General features: G+C 43.3%; 1 protein-coding gene across 1 annotated transcript in view; it reads right to left on the bottom strand.

Moving 5' to 3' along the window:
• The window catches only part of LOC115193804 (bifunctional heparan sulfate N-deacetylase/N-sulfotransferase 2-like), a 169403-nt gene that overhangs the window by 85410 nt on the left and 61460 nt on the right, over window positions 1–22533 (bottom strand). Inside the window, exon 2 of the mRNA XM_029752809.1 lies at window positions 20211–20246. The gene's annotated coding sequence lies outside the window, so the exon portion shown is untranslated. The remainder of the gene's footprint in view (window positions 1–20210; window positions 20247–22533) is intronic.

Below are 22533 nucleotides of genomic sequence, written 5' to 3' on the forward strand. Positions count from 1 at the left end.
CCACCCAGCATCCCACTCCCACTACTATGCCCCCTTCCCTCCCTCCCTCCCTCCACCCAGCATCCTACCACTCCCACTACTATGCCCCTTCCCTCCCTCCCTCCTCCACCCAGCATCCTACTACCACTCCCACTACTATGCCCCCTTCCCTCCCTCATTTCAGTGGGTTTGACAACACCCACCTTCCTGAGGTTGACAAGAAAGAGAGTGAAAAAGAGGAAGACCACAGAAGAAAGAGGGTAGACAGGACAAAAGGAGAAAGGGGAACCAGGAGGATGAAAAGAGAGAAGGCCAGGAAGAAAACACCCTTCCCATTCCATAGTTCCTTAAACAGCAAAAGCACAGTTTTATTATTTAGGAACTACAATACATAAAGAATCACTTCCCCAGATCAGAACAACTGAATGATGACTCTCTGCACTCCCTTCATAACATACCATTTAAATCAGCAGGTTGGGGCAGAATGGGCTGGTGTAGTGATGGAGTGGCTGCCTGCACAGTGTTTGGTGTTTCTCGCCCCAAACTGGAGCTCAGAGGCAATGTATGCGTTAATCTCCAGGCTGTTTCACATCCGTCCGTGATTAAGAGTCCCATAGGGCGGCGCATAATTGGCCCAGCGATGTCCGGGTTTGGCCGGGGTAGGACGTCATTGTAAATAAGATTTTGTTCTTTAATTGACTTGCCTAGTTAAATAAATAAAAAAAATAGGGCATCCTGCCACGTCAGCTTTTCAACAGCTTGCAATCAACACCACATACAGAGCCTCCTTCTCCCAGCTCTCCCTCCATCAACCACTCAGTAGTGTGTTGGAAACCTCCCCACACACATACACAGGATGCAGATGCACTTGAGTGGGCTTCCCTTGGTAACTATGAAAATCAGCGAAGGAAAGAGAAGAGAGGAGAGACAAATACACCAGGACTGTCCCCATTTAGTCAACTGGTCGATAGGCTGTTTGGGCGACCAAGATTTCTATTGTCGAGCAGTAGCAAAAAAAAATAAAAAAAATATCATGGTGTACAAGACACCTGTCTGATTCGGCCTGAGCCGAATCCATTGTGGAGGCCGTGGGGATGGCACAGTGAATTCTTTCAAATTGTATATGGTTATATTACATAACAATGGTGCAACACTAATAAAACGAATATTATTTTATAACAAATGTGCTTTCTCCCACGTTGGATAGTGGTTGCTGTCAGCAGTTGTGAAACATCAGTCAGTGTGCTGTTGAATTGATGCCTTCTCTTAGACCATGTGCTATGTGCATAATAGCAAAGTTAACCAGCATACTGGTGTTTAGAACAATTTAATTTACTTTAATTTAACTAGGCAAGTGAGTTAAGAACAAGTTCTTATTTTCAATGACGGCCTAGGAACAGTGGGTAAACTGCCTTGTTCAGGGGCAGAACGACAGATTTGTACCTTGTCAGCTCGGGGATTTGATCTTGCAACCTTTCGGTTACAAGTCCAATGCTCTAACCACTAGGCTACCAACGCGACGGAGGTAGCAGCAAAATGAGGAAACGAAAAAACAGCCCTTGCGTTATTGTCTAAGAAAACTGAGGAGAGGGGAACCCAACTTAACTTCTCTAGGGTAGGGGGCAGTATTTTGACGTCCGGATGAAAGGCGTGGCCAAATTAAACTGCCTGCTACTCAGGCTCAGAAGGTAGGATATGCATATTATTAGTTGATTTGGATAGAAAACACTCTGAAGGTTCTAAAACTGTTTGAATGATGTCTGTGAGGAGAACAGAACTCATATGGCAGGCAAAAACCTGAGAAAAATCCAACCAGGAAGTGTGGAAATCTGAGGTTTGTAGTTTTTCAAGTGATTCCCAATCCAGTATACAGTGACTTAGGGTTCATTTTGCACTTCCTAAGGCTTCCACTAGATGTCAACAGTCTTTAGAACATTGTTTCATGCTTCTACTGTGAATATGGAGTGAACAAGAGGGCCTGGAAGTTGATGAGTGAGAAAATGTCATGAGCTCAGAGGCGCGCGCTCATGTGAGAGTTAGCTGTGTTCCTTTTCTTTTCTGAAGACATTGGAATTGTCCGGTAGGAATATTACTAACGATTTATGTTAAAAACATCCTAAAGATTGATTCTATACATCGTTTGACATGTTTCTACGAACTGTAATACACTGCTCCAAAAAATAAAGGGAACACTTAAACACAACTTAACTCCAAGTCAATCACACTTCTGTGAAATCAAACTGTCCACTTAGGAAGCAACACTGATTGACAATAAATTTCACATGCTGTTGTGCAATTATAGGCAATTAGCAAGACACCCCCAATAAAGGAGTGGTTCAGCAGGTGGGGACCACAGACCACTTCTCAGTTCCTATGCTTCCTGGCTGATGTTTTGGTCACTTTTGAATGCTGGCGGTGCTTTCACTCTAGTGGTAGCATGAGACGGAGTCTACAACCCACACAAGTGGCTCAGGTAATGCAGCTCATCCAGGATGGCACATCAATGCGAGCTGTGGCAAGAAGGTTTGCTGTGTCTGTCAGCGTAGTGTCCAGAGCATGGAGGCGCTACCAGGAGACAGGCCAGTACATCAGGAGACGTGGAGGAGGCCGTTGGAGGGCAACAACCCAGCAGCAGGACCGCTACCTCCGCCTTTGTGCAAGGAGGACCAGGAGAAGCACTGCCAGAGCCCTGCAAAATGACCTCCAGCAGGCCACAAATGTGCATGTGTCTGCTCAAACGGTCAGAAAGACTCCATGAGGGTGGTATGAGGGCCCGACGTCCACAGGTGGGGGTTGTGCTTACAGCCCAACACCGTGCAGGACGTTTGGCATTTGCCAGAGAACACCAAGATTGGCAAATTCGCCACTGGCGCCCTGTGCTCTTCACAGATGAAAGCAGGTTCACACTGAGCATGTGACAGACGTGACAGAGTCTGGAGACACCGTGGAGAACGTTCTGCTGCCTGCAACATCCTCCAGCATGAACGGTTTGGAGGTGGGTCAGTCATGGTGTGGGGTGGCATTTCTTTGGGGGGCTGCACAGCCCTCCATGTGCTCGTCAGAGGTAGCCTGACTGCCATTAGGTACCGAGACGAGATCCTCAGACCCCTTGTGAGACCATATGCTGGTGCGGTTGGCCCTGGGTTCCTCCTAATGCAAGACAATGCTAGACCTCTTGTGGCTGGAGTGTGTCAGCAGTTCCTGCAAGAGGAAGGCATTGATGCTATGGACTGGCCCGCCCGTTCCCCAGACCTGAATCCAATTGAGCACATCTGGGACATCATGTCTCGCTCCATCCACCAACGCCACGTTGCACCACAGACTGTCCAGGAGTTGGCGGATGCATTAGTCCAGGTCTGGGAGGAGATCCCTCAGGAGACCATCCGCCACCTCATCAGGAGCATGCCCAGGCGTTGTAGGGAGGTCATACAGGCATGTGGAGGCCACACACACTACTGAGCCTCATTTTGACTTGTTTTAAAGACATTACATCAAAGTTGGATCAGCCTGTAGTGTGGTTTTCCACTTTAATTGAGTGTGACTCCAAATCCAGACCTCCATGGGTTGATAAATTGGATTTCCATTGATAATGTTTGTGTGATTTTGTTGTCAGCACATTCAACTATGTAAAGAAAAAAGTATTTAATAAGATTATTTCTTTCATTCAGATCTAGGATGTGTTGTTTAAGTGTTCCCTTTATTTTTTTGAGCAGTATATAACTTTTTTGACTTTTCGTCGTGACATTTGCGCGCGCTTCCTGCATTTGGAGTAGTGGACTGAACGCGCAAACAAAAGAAGGTATTTGGACATAAATGGACTTTATCGAACAAAACAAACATTTATTGTGGACCTGGGATTCCTGGGAGTACATTCTGATGATCATCAAAGTGAATATTTATAATATTGTTTCTGAGTTTTGTTGACGCCACAAAATGGCGGGTTTGGTTTCGTGTCTGAACGCTGTACTCAGATTATTGCAAAATTTGCTTTCGCCATAAAGCTTTTTTGAAATCTGACACAGCGGTTGCATTAAGGAGAAGTGTATCTATAATTCTTTAATTAACTTGAATATTTTATCAATGTTTATCATGAGTATTTCTGTAAATTGATGTGCTCATTCACATCAAGTTTTGGGAGACAAAACATTTCTGAACATTACACACCACTGTAAAATGGGGTTTTTGGATATAAATATGAACTTTATCGAGCAAAACATACATGTATTGTGTAACATGAAGTCCTATGAGTGCCATCTGATGATCAAAGGTTAGTGATCAATTTTAGCTGTATTTCTGGTTCTGACACCTCTCTTTGCTTGGAAAATGGCTGTGTGGTTTTTCTTGTTTGGGTGCTGTCCTAACAATCTAATGTTATGCTTTCGCCGTAAAGCCTTTTTGAAATCGGGCAATGTGGTTGGATTAACGAGAAGTGCATCTTTAAAATGGGATATAATAGTTGAATTATCAGATTTTTGTTGTTTTGAATTTGCTGCTCTGCTATTTCACTGGCTGTTGAATAGTGTGTCCCGCAGGTGGGACGCTAGCATCCCACATACCCCAGAGAGGTTAATTAGGTCTATAATAAATAGCCTAACTGTTAAATGTGCCTGGCTTTATAAATCAACCATATAGTGCCAGTCAAAAGTTTGGACACACCTACTCATTCAAAGGTTTTTCTTAATTATTAAAACATTTTACATTGTAGAAAAAAATACTGAAGACATCAAAACTATTAAAATAACACAAATGGAATCATGTGTTAACCTCACTAGAGTACGGGGCACTATTTTCCCCTCCGGATGAAAAGCGTGCCCAAAGTAAACTGCCTGCTACTCAGGCCCAGAAGGATATACATATAATTAGTAGATTTGGAGAGAAAACACTCCAAAGTTTCTAAAAAAACTGTTAAAATAATGTCTGAGTATAACAGAACTGAAATGGCAGGTGAAAACCTGAGGAAAATCCATCCAGTAAGTGCCATTACATTGAAATGGCTGTTTTTCCAGTGAAAGCCTATCCACCATTTAAAGGGAGAGGACCCAGATACTGTTCCCTATGGCTTCCACTAGTTGTGAACAGTCTTTAGACATTGTTTCAGGCTTTTATTCTGAAAAATGAGGGAGAATGACAACATTGAGTGAGTGGACCCTGGGATGTCCTCAGAGCTGGTTACTGTGCACGACCGAGAGCGCGCCTTTCTTGTTTTTCTTTTATATTGACGACGCTATAGTCCGGTTGAAATATTATCGATTAGTTAGGCTAAAAACAACTTGAGGATTGATTATAAACATCGTTTGACATGTTTCTATGAACTTTACGGATACTATTTGGAATTTTCATCTGCCTCGTGACCGCATTTGAGCCATTGGATTACTGAACAAAACGCGGCAACAAAATGGAGGTTTTTGGATATAAAGAGGGACTTTATCGAACAAAACGAACATTTATTGTGTAACATGGAGTCTTGTGATTGCAACCATACGAAGATCAAAGGTAAGTGATTCATTTTATTGCTATTTCTGACTTTCGTGACTAATCTACTTGGCTGGTAAATGTACGTAATGTTTTGTGTTTTGTGTGCTGAGCGCTGTCCTCAGAATCGTATGGTTTGCTTTCGCCGTAAAGCCTTTTTGAAATCTGACACGGCGGCTGGATTAACAAGAAGTTAAGCTTTATTTTGATGTATAACACATTTTCAAGAATGTTAAATATTTGAATTGAATATTATTTGAATTTCGTGCTCTGCAATTTCACTGGATGTTGGCCAGGTGGGACGCTACCGTCCCACACCCCCTAGAGAGGTTAAACAAATCAACATGTATTTTATATTTGAGATTCTTCAAAGTAGCCACCCTTTGCCTTGATGACAGCTTTGCACACACTTGGCATTCTCTCAACCAGCTTCACCTAGAATGTTTTACTAACAGTCTTGAAGGAGTTCCCACATATGCTAAGCACTTATTAGCTGCTTTTCCTTCACTCTGCGGTCCAACTCATCCCAAACCATCTCAATTTGGTTGAGGTCGGGTGATTGTGGAGAACAGGTCATCTAATGCAGCACTCCACCACTCTCCTTCTTGGTCAAATAGCCCTTACACAGCTTGGATGTGTGCTTTGGGTCATTGTCCTGTTGAAAAACAAATGATAGTCCCACTAAGCGCAAACCAGATGGAATGGCGTATTGCTGCAGAATGCTGTAGTAACCATGCTGCTTAAGTGTGCCTTGTATTCTAAATAAATCACCAGCAAAGCACCCCCACACCTCCTCTTCCATGCTTCACGGTGGGAACCACATATGCGGAGATCATCCATTCACCTACTCTGTTTCTTACAAAGACATAGCGGTAGGAACCAAAAATCTCAAATTTAGACTCATCAGACCAAAGGACAGATTTCCAAATGGTCTAATGTCCATTGCTCGTGTTTCTTGGCCCAAGCAAGTATTTTCTTATTGGTGTCCTTTAGTAGTGGTTTCTTTGTAGCAATTCGACCATGAAGGCCTGATTCCTGTAGTCTCTTCTGAACAATTGATGTTGAGATGTGTCTGTTACCTGAACTCTGTGAAGCATTTATTTGGGCTGCAAATTCTGAGGCTAGTAACTAATGAAGTTATCCTCTGTAGCAGAGGTAACTCTGGGTCTTCCTTCCCTGTGGCAGTCCTCATGAGAGCTAGTTTCATCATAGTGCTTGATGGTTTTTGCGACTGCACTTGAAGAAACTTTCAAAGTTCTTGAAATTTTCCGGATTGACTGAAATTCATGTCTTAAAGTAATGGACTGTCGTTTCTCTTTGCTTATTTGAGCTGTTCTTGTCATAAAATGGACTTGGTCTTTTGCCAAATAGCCCTATCTTCTGTATACCAACCCTACCTTGTCACAACACAACTGATTGGTTCAAACGGATTAAGGAAAGATATTCCACAAATTAACAAGGCACATCTGTTAATTGAAATGCACTCCAGGTGACTACCTCATAAAGATGGTTGAGCGAATGCCAAGAGTATGCACTCACACGTGTGTCAAGTAAACCATTTTCTTTCCATCTTTGCTTTGCTGAAATAAAGGCTTTATACTTTTTTCTTTCTGTTAGAACAGCCTCACTGGTATTATTTATAATTTATTTAGTGTTTACACTGTTCCAAATTGTCCCCAAAATTATATTTATAATAATTATTGTTATTATGATCATCATTATAGTAAGTAATGTCATTATCATTTGTAGGCTTAGTATAGCAGCTTTGTATAACCACCATTGAGCTGTAGGCCTAAGAGCATATCCATCTTAATACCTTAACTTACTTAGGCCTATATTTCAATACAGTATATAGGACAGTGCACCTCTCCTTTTTGAACTGTTTAATTCCGAGACCTATTGGTACCTCTCATGGCATTACAAATAATTGTCACTCTTTGCAATGTAACAACAAACGTTGCCTCTTCAGTAGCTAACCTAACACACCTCCCTTGGTCACCACCCTCTCGCGCTCACATTTTTGCTCCGGCACCTCCCGATTTACAAATTAAGTACTGTATATAGTACTGTATATAGGCTACTGTATCAATCAATCCTTCATTCATTCATTCATTCATGTCATCACACAGCATTTAAAATAAAAGTGAGCCTTGAATAATTAGCTTAAAAAAAATAAACCGTTCCAATTTGGAAACTGTATTCACTAATGAATGTGACTGGTTTTTAGTCTTTGCTGTAATAAAGGCTTAGCAAAATAAACGTCACATCAGACCTCCCTGGTACGCTTATAATGTATTCGGTGTTGTTTACATTTCTCCAGAACGGTCAGAAAAATATTGTAATCTATACAGCACCTGTTTGGCACACATATTCACACAGCGCTTGTTCCTTATTCCCCCCCCATAACTAGTCAAATTTATTCCACACATCTGACTTCCCCTTTACCTCATGAGCAACCTGTTAACATTCCCCTGTTGAGTTTGTCACGACCTCTGCATCCATTTTGCTGTTCCAGTGTTGAGTTTGTTATAACCAATTTATTGGATGTGATTATGCTATAGGTCAGGCCCTACTGGTCACGTGCATGCGATGCATACGTGTCATGTAAAGAGCAAGGGTTGAAGGAATGTTTTTCCTAAACAAATGAGGGATTTCGGTGACTGAACTTTTCAGTCAGAAATGGCTGTAATTATGTTGCAGCTTCAGCAACACGGACAGCACGATAACCATTGACGTTCTGTGGTGGTCGCTGCAGCAGGGAGGAGAGAGAGAATACAGGTGCTAGTCACACAGCGACTGTCTTTTTTTATTTACTTACACGGCCCGGCACAATCAAATCAATTGCTGGTCGGACTCCCTCTAGTCATTTGTGTGTCTTAATTATTTAATCAAACCGTATGCTTAAAAGCATCAGACAAGCTCAGTGAATATAGTTGATTTGATTAAAACACCGAATGTTTCTATATATGGAAAAATAAGCGTTTTAACATGTCTACCAGTTGATTGGTTGAAATAACAGAATACTCTTGGACAACCAATAACAGAGACTTAGTTCAATTTCAAGTTTTAATGTCACTTGCACAAGTACAGTGAAATGCCTTTCATGCAAACTCAAAACCCAACAACGCAATAACCAATTAAAATGTAATAATAGATGAGAAAAAAACAAGAAATAAGCAGAAATATGAAGAACACAATAAGTAAGCATTACTATATACAGGGTCAGTTTCAATACCATATTTACAATGTGCAGGGATGTTGGAGTTAGATATGTATAGGGGTAAGGTGACTAGGCATCAGGATATAAGATAAACAGAACAGCAGCAGCTTGTATGTCAGTGGGTAAGGTGTGTAGAGTCAGAATAAATGTATGTGCATATTGTGTGTGTGTGTGTGTGTGTGATACGATACAAGTTTAACTCAGATAGTCCATGTAGCTATTTATCAGTCTTATTGCTTGGGAATAGAAGCTGTTCAAGAGCCTGATGGTGCCAGACTAGATGCACCAGTACCGCTTGCAGTGCGGAAGCAGAGAGAATAGTCTATGGCTTGGGTGGTTAGAGTCTTAACTATCTTCCGGGCCTTCCTACCACACTGCCTGATATAGATGTCATGGATGGCAGGGAGCTCGGACCCAGTGATGTACTGGCTGTCCGCACCACCCTCTGTAGCGCAATGCGATTGAGGGTGGTGTTATTCCCATACCAGGCAGCAATGCAGCCAGTCAAAATAACCTCAACGGTACAGCTGTAGAACTTTGAGGGCCGATACAAAACTTTTTCAACTTCCTGAGGGGGGAAGAGGCTCTGTCGCACCTTCTTCACGACTGTGTGCGCGTTCGGACCATTTTAAGTTCTTAGTGATTTGGACACCGAGGAACTTGAAGCTCTTAACCTGCTCCACTGAAGCCCCGTCGATGTGGTTAGGGGCGTGCTCGCCCCTCCCCACCCGTAGTCAACGATCAGCTCCTTGGTTTTACTGACGTTGAGGGAGACGCTGTTGTTCTGGCACCACACTGCCAGGTCACTGACCTCCTCCCTGTAGGTTGACTCATCGTCACCGGTCGTCAGTGATGATGGCGTTGGAGTTGTGCATGGCCACGCAGTCGTGGGTGAACAGGGAGTACAGGAGGGGACTAAGCACACACCCCTGTGGGGCCCTTGTGTTGAGGGTCAGTGTGGCTGAGGTGATGTCGCCTACCCTCACTACCTGGGTCCGGCCCGTCAGGAAGTTCAGAATCCAGTTGCAGAGGGAGGGGTTCAGTCCCAGGTCCCTAGCTTGGAGGGGACTATGGTGTTGAACGCTGAGCTGTAGTCAATGAACACCATTCTCACATAGTTATTCCTCTTATCTAGGTGGGTGAGGGCAGTGTGGAGAGCAATTTAAATTGCGTCATCTAGGGATCTGTTGGGGCGGTATGCTAATTGGAGTAGGTCTAGGGTGGCTGGGATGGTGGCGTTAATGTGTGCCATAACAAGCCTCTCAAAGCACTTCATGATTACAGATGTGAATGCTACAGGGTGGTTGTCATTGTGGCATGAAGCCTAAGAGTTCTTGGGGACAGGAATGATGGTGGTCATCTTAAAACATGGGGGGGATTACAGACTGGGAGAGGTTGAAAATTACCGTGACTATGCCTGCCAGCTGTTTTGCGCATGCTCCGAGTTATTAAGTGATGTGGACAGATTGGCCTCCCTCCTCTCATTTAGCCCAGTGACCGCAGCCTCCTCCCTGGCCTGCCTGTGTCTCTGCCAGCATGTCTACTGACAGCTGAGAGAGCGTCTGGCCCACGGTGACGCCCTGTACACGGCCTTGACCCCCGAGAGAGAGGAGGAGGTAGAGAGAGAAATAAAGGGAGATACGGAGGGAGGAAGAGAAAGGCTGTTTGAAGGCAGCCACCACGTCCTAGACAAGGGCATCTGCACTGCAACAGCCCTGAGAGGGGTAAATCATACTTCATATCCGCGCTCTCTCACTCTTCCTTCCTTTCGCTTCCTTCTCTCTTGGTTGCTCTGAATTCCTCAGCAAAGCAATTAAATACTACTTCCTCACATACAATGACAGGGAGGGCTGGGGATGTGTATCCTGTGGTGCCTACTTATGAAGCAGGCCATAGCCCCTGCAGAGGTGGTGAAAGTGATATAAATGCGCTGTGAGGACGAGGTTACTCCTCCAGACCGCCGGCTCTGGCCCCGGCTGTCCGTTAGGCCCCATCCATCAGTGACCACTCGCCTAGCACGCTGGCTGTTAGTATTCCTCCTAGCTGCACACACAGCGATCTGGCTAATTATCCCCTGCCTGGCAGTCACTAACGCGCTCTCTAAGACACACCAACACCTAATACACACACAGCCAAATGGCCACACCTGTTTACTGTTTCAAAACACACACACACACACACACACACACACACACACCCACCCACTGTATAGTGTGTGTGTGTGAGTCCCAGCTCTCCTCTCTGAGGACTAAGTGTGTGCACGTCAGTCCAACACCAGTTGGCTCAGTGTTGCTTCACCCAAATCTCAAACACACCATATCAACTACTCAAATTCCCCACCTATACAATGGGGCTCCAGCTATGACATCACATCTGCAGCAGCAGGCCAAATGAAGCCCCTGGGGCAATGTCAGGTTGTGCAGTTAGTGGCAGGCAGCAGCACGGCTCCAATCCTGAGAGACTGACGGGCGGACTGTCGCTTACAGCTAGTTTGGCTTTCTCCCTCCTGTTTACCTTTCTCTCTTTCCCGGTTTCTCTTGCCGGCACTTTGGACAGCATACAGAAAATCCATTACACGGAACACACCTCCCATTTAACTCGGCCAATTAATCACGGAATGCGGGGAGATTAATTCAGCAAACATCTGCTCAGGAAGGGCAGGGGTAGAAATGTTTTGACGCAGGGAGCACTTCGTACATTCGTACAGGAGAAGAAGAGAAAACACCGGAGGGGAAGTAGTTTCATTCGGATTCTGACCCAAGCCTCCTTTAAAAAAAAAAATCTAAAAAGAAATCGCACTTCATCAGCCAGAGTATCTGAGAGACGGGTGAGTTAGAGCTGAGAGACTGGGGGAAGCAGAGGCATCCTTTAAATAACTTAGAATGAGCCGAGACACAGCCAGGCCTCAGTGGAGTAGGGGTCTGCAGGGAAACAGACCGTGTGAGCTGCGTAAGAGATGGTGAGACATGACATTTGCCATTAGCTATATTAGTATGATATCATAACACATTACATAACTGCAGCCATAACACAGTGCTAATTAGCCACTTAGGCTAATTCTCAAATACCAGACTCAATAAAACTTGACACATCCTTCCTCTACCCCGCCTTTTATCTTATCTACAAACCATACACCCCCAAAAGACAAAACACACTCAAGTCCTAAACACATTCACGCTCTCTCACAAACACACTCCGTTTCATTCACTCCACCCTTCACCTTCCTCCTCCCCCTGTCACAGATGTATCATCAGCTATCCCATCTGTCCAGCAGCTGCAGCCTCCCTTCCTCCCCCACACTTCATCACCCTGTGGACTGATTCTGAGAAGAGCACTATAATGTAGCAAGAGGAAGCCTGGGCCGGGCTTAGTGCTCCCCAGGTGTGAGTGATCAATGGGGATCAATGGGGGTGATGGGTGCTCAGGGCAGGCCTGGGCCCTGAGGTACTGTGATCAGGGTGCTGTCCAGGGAATGGCCAATCCCGTTAGCTAATTAGCAGTCTGGGACAGATGGACATGACCCGCCTCGCGGCTCAAGGACGACACCAGCTTAGCCACCAGGCTTATTAGCACCCAACCATATGGAAACAATAGGGAGAACAGAAGAGGGTAGGGAGAGACAGAAGAGGGAGAGAGACAGACAGGAAGGTAGGGAGACAGTAAGACAGGAGAGAAAAAGAGGGAGTTGTGTGGGTTCATGCGTGTGCACTAAACCACTGTGTATATGCCAGACAGTGTAGATGGCAGAAAGACATTGTGTGCACACAGATTGCATGTGTGCATATATGCAGGTGTGACAATGAGCGAGTGTGTGGCTGTACTGTACATCTCTTTAAGTCTTGCAGTCTTTCTAATTGGCAATACGGCGAGTATGGAATGAAAGTGATTGTGTATGAGCATGTTTGTGAGTGAGTGTGTACACACATCTCCCTCTCGTATTGAGCCTGTCATTAGTATGCAGAGGGTAGTGGCAGGTGTGAAGCCCCCCTTATAGTGCCGAGGGCTAGAGTAAACAGGGAAGGCAGCACCCAGAGAGAGAGATGGAGCGAGAGAGGGAGAAGGAGCAGGAAAAGAGAGATGGAGAGCTGGAGGTCACCCTTCAGTCTGTGACTGAGCATGGGGATCAAAATGCATTCAAATGTATAACAGCTTGTGTTACAGAAATCCATTTTCAGCTCCTCAATTACCTTCTCCATCCAGCCTCCGCATCCTCACCCCACCCTGCACTCTGTCACACAAACCATGCTTACAGGGCTCTGCAGATGATAACCACTAGGATGTGATGGACCAGACTGAGAACACACACACACAGGGTATCAGAAGTATTCACCCTCATGTTTTCACACTTTGTTGCGTTACAAAGTGGGATGAAATAGATGTGAATTGTTATTTTTTGGTCATTGATCTACACAAAATACTCCATGTCAAAGTGAAAAGAAAATGACATCTTTTGACAAATTAAATAACTAAAATATAGCTGCGTAAGTATTCACCCCTTTGTTTAGGCAAGCCTAAATTAGTTCAGGAGTAACATTTGGCTTAACAAATCACATAACAGGCTACATGGACTTAATGGGGCTGACATTTCTTATGATTACCCTTTTCTCTTTCCTCCATGCAAACAACATCTAAGGCCTCTCAGTCAAGTATTGAATTTCAAGCAGATTCAACTACAAAGACCAGGGAGCTTTTGGAAAAACCCTCTTAAAAAGGGCAGAGATTGTGTTATTGTAACCCATCTACCAGACATTGAATATATCTTCCAGCATGGTCAAGTTAATAATTATCCTGTGGGTGATGTATTAAACCACCCAGACAACAAAAATAGTCGTCCTTCTGAACTGAGCTGCAAGGCATGAAGGAAACTGCTTAGCGATGTCACCAGGAGGCCATTGGTGATATTAAAACAAGTTCAATGGCTGTGATGGGAGAAAACTGAGGATGGATCAACAACAGCGTAGTGACTCCACAATAATGACCTAAATTACAGAGTAAAGAAGAAGAACAAAAAAAATACATCAGGATATTCCTAAACATGCATCCTGTATGCAACAAGGCACTAAAGTTATAGTGAAGGAAAAAATTCATGGCAAAGGTATACACTTTTTGGCCTAAATGCAAAGCCTTAAAGTTTGGGGCTAATCCAACATCACATCACTGAGTAACTGCTTCCTTATTTTCAAGCATGGTGGTGGCTGAATCATGGTGTGGGCTTGCTTGACATCGGCAAAGACTGGGGAGTTTTTCAGGATAAAAAGAAATAGGATAGAGCTAAGCACAGGCTAAATCCTAGAGGAAAACCTGGTTCAGACTGCTTTACACCAGACACTGGGAGATGAATTCAGCGTTAAGCAAGACAATAACCTACAACACAAGGCCAAATCTACACTGGAGTTGCTTACCAAGAAGACCGTGAACGTTAAGTGGCCAAGCTCCTGTTTTTACTTAAAATCGTCTTGAAAATGTAATAGCCATTTTAAAGTCTTGCTATCTAGCCATGATCCCCAACACCTTGACAGAGCTTGAAGATCATTGCCCAAGGTGTATTGACTCAGGGGGTGAATACTTATTTAAGGTATATTAGATTTGTACTATACATCTTTTTTTTGTCTTCCACTTTGACAGAGTATTTTGTGTAGATCGTTGCAAAAAAATGTCATCCATTTTAAATCATACTTTGTAACAATAAAAATGTGAAGGAATCCAAGGGAGGTGAATACTTATGATAGGCACTCGCTAGCACACAATCTTGCGCGCATACACATAAACACACAGGTTGGCCTGCTGCTCACTGCACAGTTCACCAGAATAAATATAATTAATCCGTTTTCCTGTTGTTCTCTCCCCCCCTTTCCTTTACCCCTCCGATTTCATTTATTTTTCATTGGAGAATCGCTCACAGATGCATCACTGGGGGCGCTCGGGGGTGGAGGTGCTGGGTGAACATGCCTTGCCCAAACTAACAGTGAATTATAGAAGCACATTAGTACACCACCCCCGCCACCGGCAGGCAGAGAGAGAGAGAAAGGGGGAGAGCGAGAGAGAGCGAGCGGTGGGGGGAGGGGAGTGAGCACCAGAACTGTCAGCCGTAGGTGGGTGGTTGAGTGGGTGGTAAAGAGGCAGAGCTCCTGGGTTTCCAGGGCCAGAGAAAGGGGCCTCTAGGCTGGGTACTGTGATCTGAACAGGTGGGAGGAGGAGACCCAGGGCAGGAGCAGCAAAATGAGCCCTTACCTGGAGGATTTAAATGAATCATTCATCGCTAGGAAGAAAGGAAGGAAGAAATACAAGGAGAATAGAGAAAAAGACAGCTGGAGAGAAACCAAAGGTAACACTGAGACATGAAATGTGTGACCTTTGTTACACAACAACATCGAGCAAGGGTGTACAAGGAGAATCTTTAAAAAAAAAAAATTGTACAATACAGCTGTTTTAATCTCAATATCAAATCATTTCTCGGTAAAGATTAAGTACCTTACTAGCTAGGTTTCCATCCAATTGGCGACAGAGTTTTACGCAAAAAAATGTTCTGCGTAAATTAAATATGCTAATTTTCTACCAAAGATTTTCTATTAAATTGACTTGTTGCAGATAAGTCTGTGCGTGATCACGTAGTGCACATAAAAAAAGTTAAATGTTAAATGGGGTTTCAGCGCATTTTCATCTCTACTGATGGTTTTGTCCAAAGAATGTTTGCATTATATAGAGAATGTGCCCAGTCCGGTATTGGCATGCACACTCTAGCCAACAGCTCACAGATACAGTGCAGGTATAGCCTACATTATGAAATTATTATGGACAAACGGCAGCCCATCATCAATCATCATGTCACCAGCATAAGACCCTCGATATTTATTGGAAAGTTGCATCAAGCTCATCACCGTGCACTTTCACCACCCAGTGAAGATCATCATAACGTATTTCATCTGTAGCCTAACAAACTGCACGTTTTCCCGAGTCGTAGTGGGAGGATCACACAACATGTCATCACGTTTATTTCGATATGATGGTTATTATAAATCAATAATGGTTTCCACCACCATTTGTCACATAATAAAATTTGACACAAAAAGATCACCTTGTCTAGCGTACTTTGTTTTGATGACATTTGGAAAGTTGACAGACCAGAACCTTTGATATGCCGTTTCAGAAAAGTGTTCTTCCTGTAAGCATTACATGGCAACGTAGGAACTTTGATAGCGCACAGGGCTGCGAGCCAGAACATTCTGGGTTCACAGACCGTGGACAAGAGTAGGGGTGGAAAGACCTTTATAGTAAAAGCATTGCATAAACCTATCATGATATTTGCTGGTCCAAGAAAAAAAGCCTTTTATAAAAAATGTATCCAATTCAATGTCAGTTTACATATTAGCAGAATCTTTTTTAATAAAACAAATGACTGAAATTACAGGCTAAGAATGGACAGAGTTATGCCTGTGTTCATCTTATCATATTTCTCCAATGCCGTACCAGTGTGTCTTGTTTGCAATGAAACTGTCCCTGTTTGCAAATCATTTAATCTGAGACATCATTAGGAATCGGAGCATGGTACTTTCAAGAGTTAGGCCTACCTTTCCACCCCAGACCGCAGGCCTACCGACACAGAAAAATGTAAGCTTAACTGCTGGCTACTCTTCTTCCATGGCTTAACCCAACGAGAGAAGGTCACAGTGTTTCCCTAAAAGATGTATGGGTTTAAACATTCTATTTTACAGAAAGTGAATAGCTTAATCAATTGATAGTGACAGAGTTTGATGACTTCCCAAGCAAAGTAAAATGTTTTGTCTCCTCTGCTATATGTTGTAGCTCAGCCTCTGAAATTCAAAGAAGCGAAACAATGATATCCCCATACGCAATCAATCATGTCTTTCCTGGGTATTTCACAGCTTGTTTAAGTATAAAGCATCACGGACCAAAGCGCTGTCATACTGTAGATCACTTTATAAAAATTTAACAGGTTTTATTTTCCAAAAAATCTTAAGTTAATAATGGGTAGGCTTGTGGCTCCTGAGTGGCACAGAGGTCTAAGGCACTGCATCTCAGTACTAGAGGCGTCACTACAGACCCTGGTTCGATCCCGGGCCGTATCACAGCCGGCCGTGATCGGGAGTCCCATAGGGCGGCACACAATTGGCCCAGCGTGGTCCGGGTTATGGGAGGGTTTGGCCGGGGTAGGCAGTCATTGTAAAATAAGAATGTGTTCTTAAGTTACTTGCCTCGTTAAAGGTTAAATAAAATAAATTAAAACGGCTTGTGCTTTTCTTTAATAAAAAAAAGGTAGGCCTATGGCATAACCTCGCATACATTTCTGATCGATTGTGCTGCGACTGCTGCTTCGGGTTTCAGCTCCACAATGGAAGTTACTCAAATCTGGCTTATTGTGTGGTCAATAGCTCTGACAAACACATCATGGGTAAGAAACATAATTTTTATTCAAATCAACTCTAGCAGTAGCAAGCTTTCAAAGTTGACCTCTGGTCCTCATCTTCAAGCTCTCCTTCTCAAACTGAACAGAACATAGGGTAGTCCGCGTGCAAGGTATATCATTTTTTGGACTAGGCCTAATCGGAAGAAGCCCTCCTAAACTGCCACTGTAGGCCTACACAGCACAGCATAGATTTGGTTAGGCAGCACAAAAAAAAAAAAGGTTTTAAGCAGCAAGAACAGAGCAGGCAGGAGCTCAGGGTTGGAATATCCTTTGCGGTGTGTAATGCAGCCTAATTTTAATTTACACCATCCCAGCAGCTATCTTAGAAATACAACTTAGCTCGGTGCTTCTCCGAGCATTCTCCGAGTACAGCCTATGGATCATTTGATTGAGACCACACTAAAAAGCCTACAGGCGCACTTGATATTGCGCGCCCAGCAGAGAATCAGAGAACAGGGGCGGCATAGGGCACACATCGATATATGGCCTAATAAGTAGCCAATTATAAAAACACTGAAAATATTACAATTTCAATTAGATTACCCTGCCCTGGACTAGATTACAAAAAAAAGATATATTTTTTTTAACTCCCCTTGACTGAAATTGAAAGAGCATGACCCTCTCCCATTTCCCTCCAGGTACCCATTCTGTAAATTTTGATCCATCCCTTAGCAAAGAGCAATTTGTCAACTAAGAATTTTGCTAGGACTGTCAGTGATCTGAGTGGGAAAGGGGAAGAGAAAATTTGCTGTTATTGGCAGAGAGGTTTGGAACCCTCTTTATTTAGTATATTAAAACTCTTTAAGGATAGGGGGCAGCATTGGGAAGTTTGGATGAAAAGTCTGCCTAGAGTAAATTGCCTGTTACTCAGGCCCAGAAGCTAGAATATGCATATAATTAGTAGATTTGGATAGAAAACACTGAAGTTTCCAAAACTGTTAAAATAATGTCTGCGAGTATAACAGAACTCATATGGCAGGCGAAAACCTGAGAAAAATCCAACCAGGAAGTGGGAATTCTGAGGTTCGTAGTTTTCAAGTGAATGCCTATCAAATATCCAGTGTCTGTGGAGTCAGATTGCACTTCCTAAGGCTTCCACTAGATGTCAACAATCTTTAGAAAGTTGTTTCAGGCTTCTATTTTGAAAGGGGAGAGAATAAGACCACTCAAAGCAGGTGGCTCAGCTGAAAGCCATGAGTTGTTTATCGCCCGTGGCTGTGTTCCCTTTCCTTTCTAATGAAAACAGTATCGTCCGGTTTAAACATTGAATATTTATGATAAAAACACCCTAAGGATTGATTAGAAACATCGTTTGACATTTTTCTACGAACTCTAATGGAACTTTTTTTACTTTTCGTCTAGACTTTGTGCCCGCGCTTTGTGCATTTGGATTACTGGACTAAGCGCGCAAAAAAAAGAGGTATTTGGACATAAAGATGAACTTTATCAAACATTTATTGTCTAACATGGAGACCTGGGAGGGCCATCAGATGAAGATCAAAGGTAAGTGATTAATTTTAATGCTATTTCTGACTTTTGTGACACCTCTCCTTGGTTGGAAAATGGCTGTATGGTTTTTGTGGCTAGGCGCTGACCTAACATAATTGCATGGTGTGCTTTCGCCGTAAAGCCTTTTTGAAAATCGGACACAGCGGCTGGATTAACAAGAAGTGTATCTATAATCCTATGTGTAACACTTGTATCTTTCATCAATGTTTATGATGAGTATTTCTGTAATTTGATGTGGCTCTCTGCATTTTCACCGGATGTTTGTTTGAGACAATGCATTTCTGAACATGACGCGCCAATTTTAAAATGAGGTTTTTGGACATAAAGATGAACTTTATTGAACAAAACAAACATTTATTGTGTAACATGGAGTCCTGGAAGTGCCACCAGATGAAGATCAAAGGTTAGTGATTAATTTTAACGCTATTTCTGACTTTTGTGACACCTCTCCTTGGCTGGAAAATGTATATGGTTTTTTGTGGCTAGGTGCTGTCCTAACATAATCGCATGGTGTGCTTTCGCCGTAAAGCCTTTTTGAAATCGGACACTGTGGTTGGATTAACAAGAAGTTATCTATAAAATGGTGTATAATACTTGTATGTTTGAGGAATTTTAATTATGAGATTTCTGTTGTTTGAGTTTGGCGCCTTGCAATTTCACTGGCTGTAGGTTAGGTGTTCCGCTAGCAGAACCCCCTTCCCAGAAAGGTTAACTAATTTACCACCTGGTGATGGCAGGCCAAAACTCCATCCCACCAAAACGGCAGAGATTAAGCAGTCTTTTCAAACAGCTCTTACATGAGCACTATCCCAAAAAATGTATATATAAAAAAAAATACAAATTATACTAATAAAAATAATAAAATCGGGCCCGCCCCCAGGTGGTGAGGGTGGAAACACATCCACCACGTGCGTGGTTAGTCCCCTCCTGTATTCCCCATTCACACACAACTGCGTAGCCAACACCATTGTTACGTTTGCTGACAACACGATGGTGGTTGGCCTGATCACCGACGACAAGACAGCCTATTGGTAGGAGTTCAGAGACCTGGCAGTGTGGTGCCAGGACAACAACGTTTCCCTCAACGTCAGCAAGACAAAGGAGCTGATCGTGGACTACAGGAAACGGAGGGCCGAGCACGTCTTTACAGAGTTGATGCAGTGAAAGACAGGCACAGCCAGATGGGATGATAGGTTATCTATGGCATTCACAAGTTTGTCTAACTAGCGCAAGTCAGTAGCTAGTTTTTCCTCGCTCTCCCTTGACACCGGCCCCTAACCACTACTACCCTTCTGCAGCACGCACAGAGTCGGACAGGGCACCGAGTCAAGCAGGCTGCGCAGCAAGCGTCTCAAGTTTAAACAAAGCTACAAAAAAAATTGTAGAATAATAATTACTATTCGAATAGTGAAATTACTTCAAATGCCCATCCCTAATTCAGTCAATGTGAGCCGGGTCCACAGGTGCACCAATCATAAAACCAGACACCTACACATTCGCTAATTCACACATGGGTTGCGTGAACGTATACACTGTATGAAATCACACATAGACAAAGGAGGGTACACACACACACACACAGTTGGTCTTTGATGAGCACCTTACCTCAGCGTGTGCAGCAGTCTGACGCAAGACGAGGGCCTGCAGAGAGGAGAGAACGAGAGAGACAGGATTCATTAAAGGATCCAACTCACAGCCACACAAATGCTACTCTCACCAACTACTCTCACCCTGCTACTCTCACCTACATTAATATGAGCTGCCCACCTCAGCGAGGGAGTGAGCTCTCAAATACAAGGCAGTATCTTCTATTTAAATGAAAGAAAGTGTTTAACAGTAGCCTAGTTTGAAAAGGCAAGCCCCAGGGTTGTCAAGGACGACAGAGCCAGAGAAGAAGAGAGATGAGAGACAAAGACAGAAAAGCAGGTTTAACAGCATCACATGAAGATATGATGCTAGAGAGGAGCCCTGACCTCTGCTTGCCTAGACAACAACCTGAGTCAACATCTCCCTCTCTTTTGCTCCCTGGTGATTTTCTGTTTGCTATGTAGTGTGCAGTTTGTTCCAAGAGCAGGTTGTCCTGATCTATCCAGACCCACAGAAGCTGTTTTTCAATCATTTTAACTGGCTTCCATGGCAGGACATGATAGGTTGAAGAAATATGGATAAATCCTATCCAGTCCTTGTCAACCATCAGTGATAATAAAGAATATTGGAAAGGTGTCAATTTCAGAGCTAGTTATGAGACAGCCAGGGTTAGGGGGCTCTGGGGACTCTGTTAGGGGAAGGAAGGAGAGAGCTCACAGTTGGAGGTAGGGTATTGGTGGTGGAGGATGGGGGGGGTCCTAAGTGCAATGGAAGGCAGTAGGTATGCTGTAGCCTGCTACTAAACCTCATCTGCTCCAGCAAAAACTACTACTTCATAAAAGCATCACGTCAAACGCACGTCGCCCACGATGGAGCGGAATCTGCTGGGAGGATACATAATGCACTGCTATCTGCTGCTACCGCCATCAAAGATAAATAACACACCAGTACACAGCTTTACATATGTATTACACATTACTGATGACCATCATTACCGCTGGACCATAATTAGCTATACCCACATCCAACCAAAGCACACAAGATGACACGTCACACACACACGCGTCGCCCCCTTCAAAGCGCTACAACCAACACTGTGATCAGCCACCAGCTTAATAAAGCGGATGAAGGATCATCTTACTGCTGTTCAAATCAAAAATCACATTTTATTGGTCACATACATATGTTTAGCAGATGTTATTGCGGATGTAGCGAAATGCTTGTGCTTCTAGTTCCGACAGTGTAGCAATATCTAAGAAGTAATATCTAACAATTTCACAACAAATACCCAACACACACACACACACACACACACACTTAAGTAAAAGAATGGAATTAAGAATATATAAATATATGGACGAGCAATGTCAGGGAGGCATAGACAGGGATACATTAGATAGTACATATACACATATGAGATGAGTAATGCAAGATATGTAAACATTTTAGTGACTAGTGATCCATTTATTAAAGTGGCCTGTGTGTAGGCTGCAACCTCTGTGCTAGTGATGGCTATTTAACAGTCTGCTGGCCTTGAGATAGCCGTTTCAGTCTCTCGGTCGAAGTGAATCGATAAAGTAAAATATTGGGATATTATTTTTGACAAAATATTGCATCGTTTTGACAATATCACAATTATTTTTGCACTAGTTGGCTGTACCTGTTATCTATGGTCATAATAGTTTGGATGCTACAGACGTTTTCATGAGAAGACTGATTTTCGGGGTGTCTCGTGGTCTGACAAACACAGCTGTAGCTCTGCCACCTGTCACCTCAGATGCGGTGGATTGAGACGCATCAAATGCAAAAAAAACATCAAGCTTAAACAGACAGATATTTATGTGGAAATGTTATTACGCTAATTACATTTCCACGTGGTCGCAGAAATTTACTCGAGAGGGTTAATCTATTTTTAATTCAGGCTGTACCACAGGGGTGTCAAACTCATTCCATGGAGAGCCTAGTGTCTGCGGGTTTTTGGTATTCCCTTTCAATTAAGGCCTAGACAACGAGGTGAGGGGAGTTCTTTACCAATTAGTGACCTTCATTCATCACTCAAGTACAAGGGAGGAGTGAAAATCCGTAGACACTCGGCCCTCCATGGAATGAGTTTGACAAGTGCTGTAAGAAGAAAATGTGGAAAAAGTCAAAGGCACAAGTAAGAGAACAATAAAACGGTCTTCTCTTGAGATTAAAGTCTTATTTACAGTTTTACTGCAAGATATGAATTGCCACAATGTTTGTTCTTCAAATTATGGACTTTATTAAAAACAGAAATGAAGTAAAAAGCCCACATTATCTTAAAATAAATTCAAGGTTTTGTTTTTCCAGCTTTCTGTTT

Source organism: Salmo trutta, chromosome 5, assembly GCF_901001165.1.
Source record: "Salmo trutta chromosome 5, fSalTru1.1, whole genome shotgun sequence".
In the NCBI taxonomy this organism is placed as follows: domain Eukaryota; kingdom Metazoa; phylum Chordata; class Actinopteri; order Salmoniformes; family Salmonidae; genus Salmo; species Salmo trutta.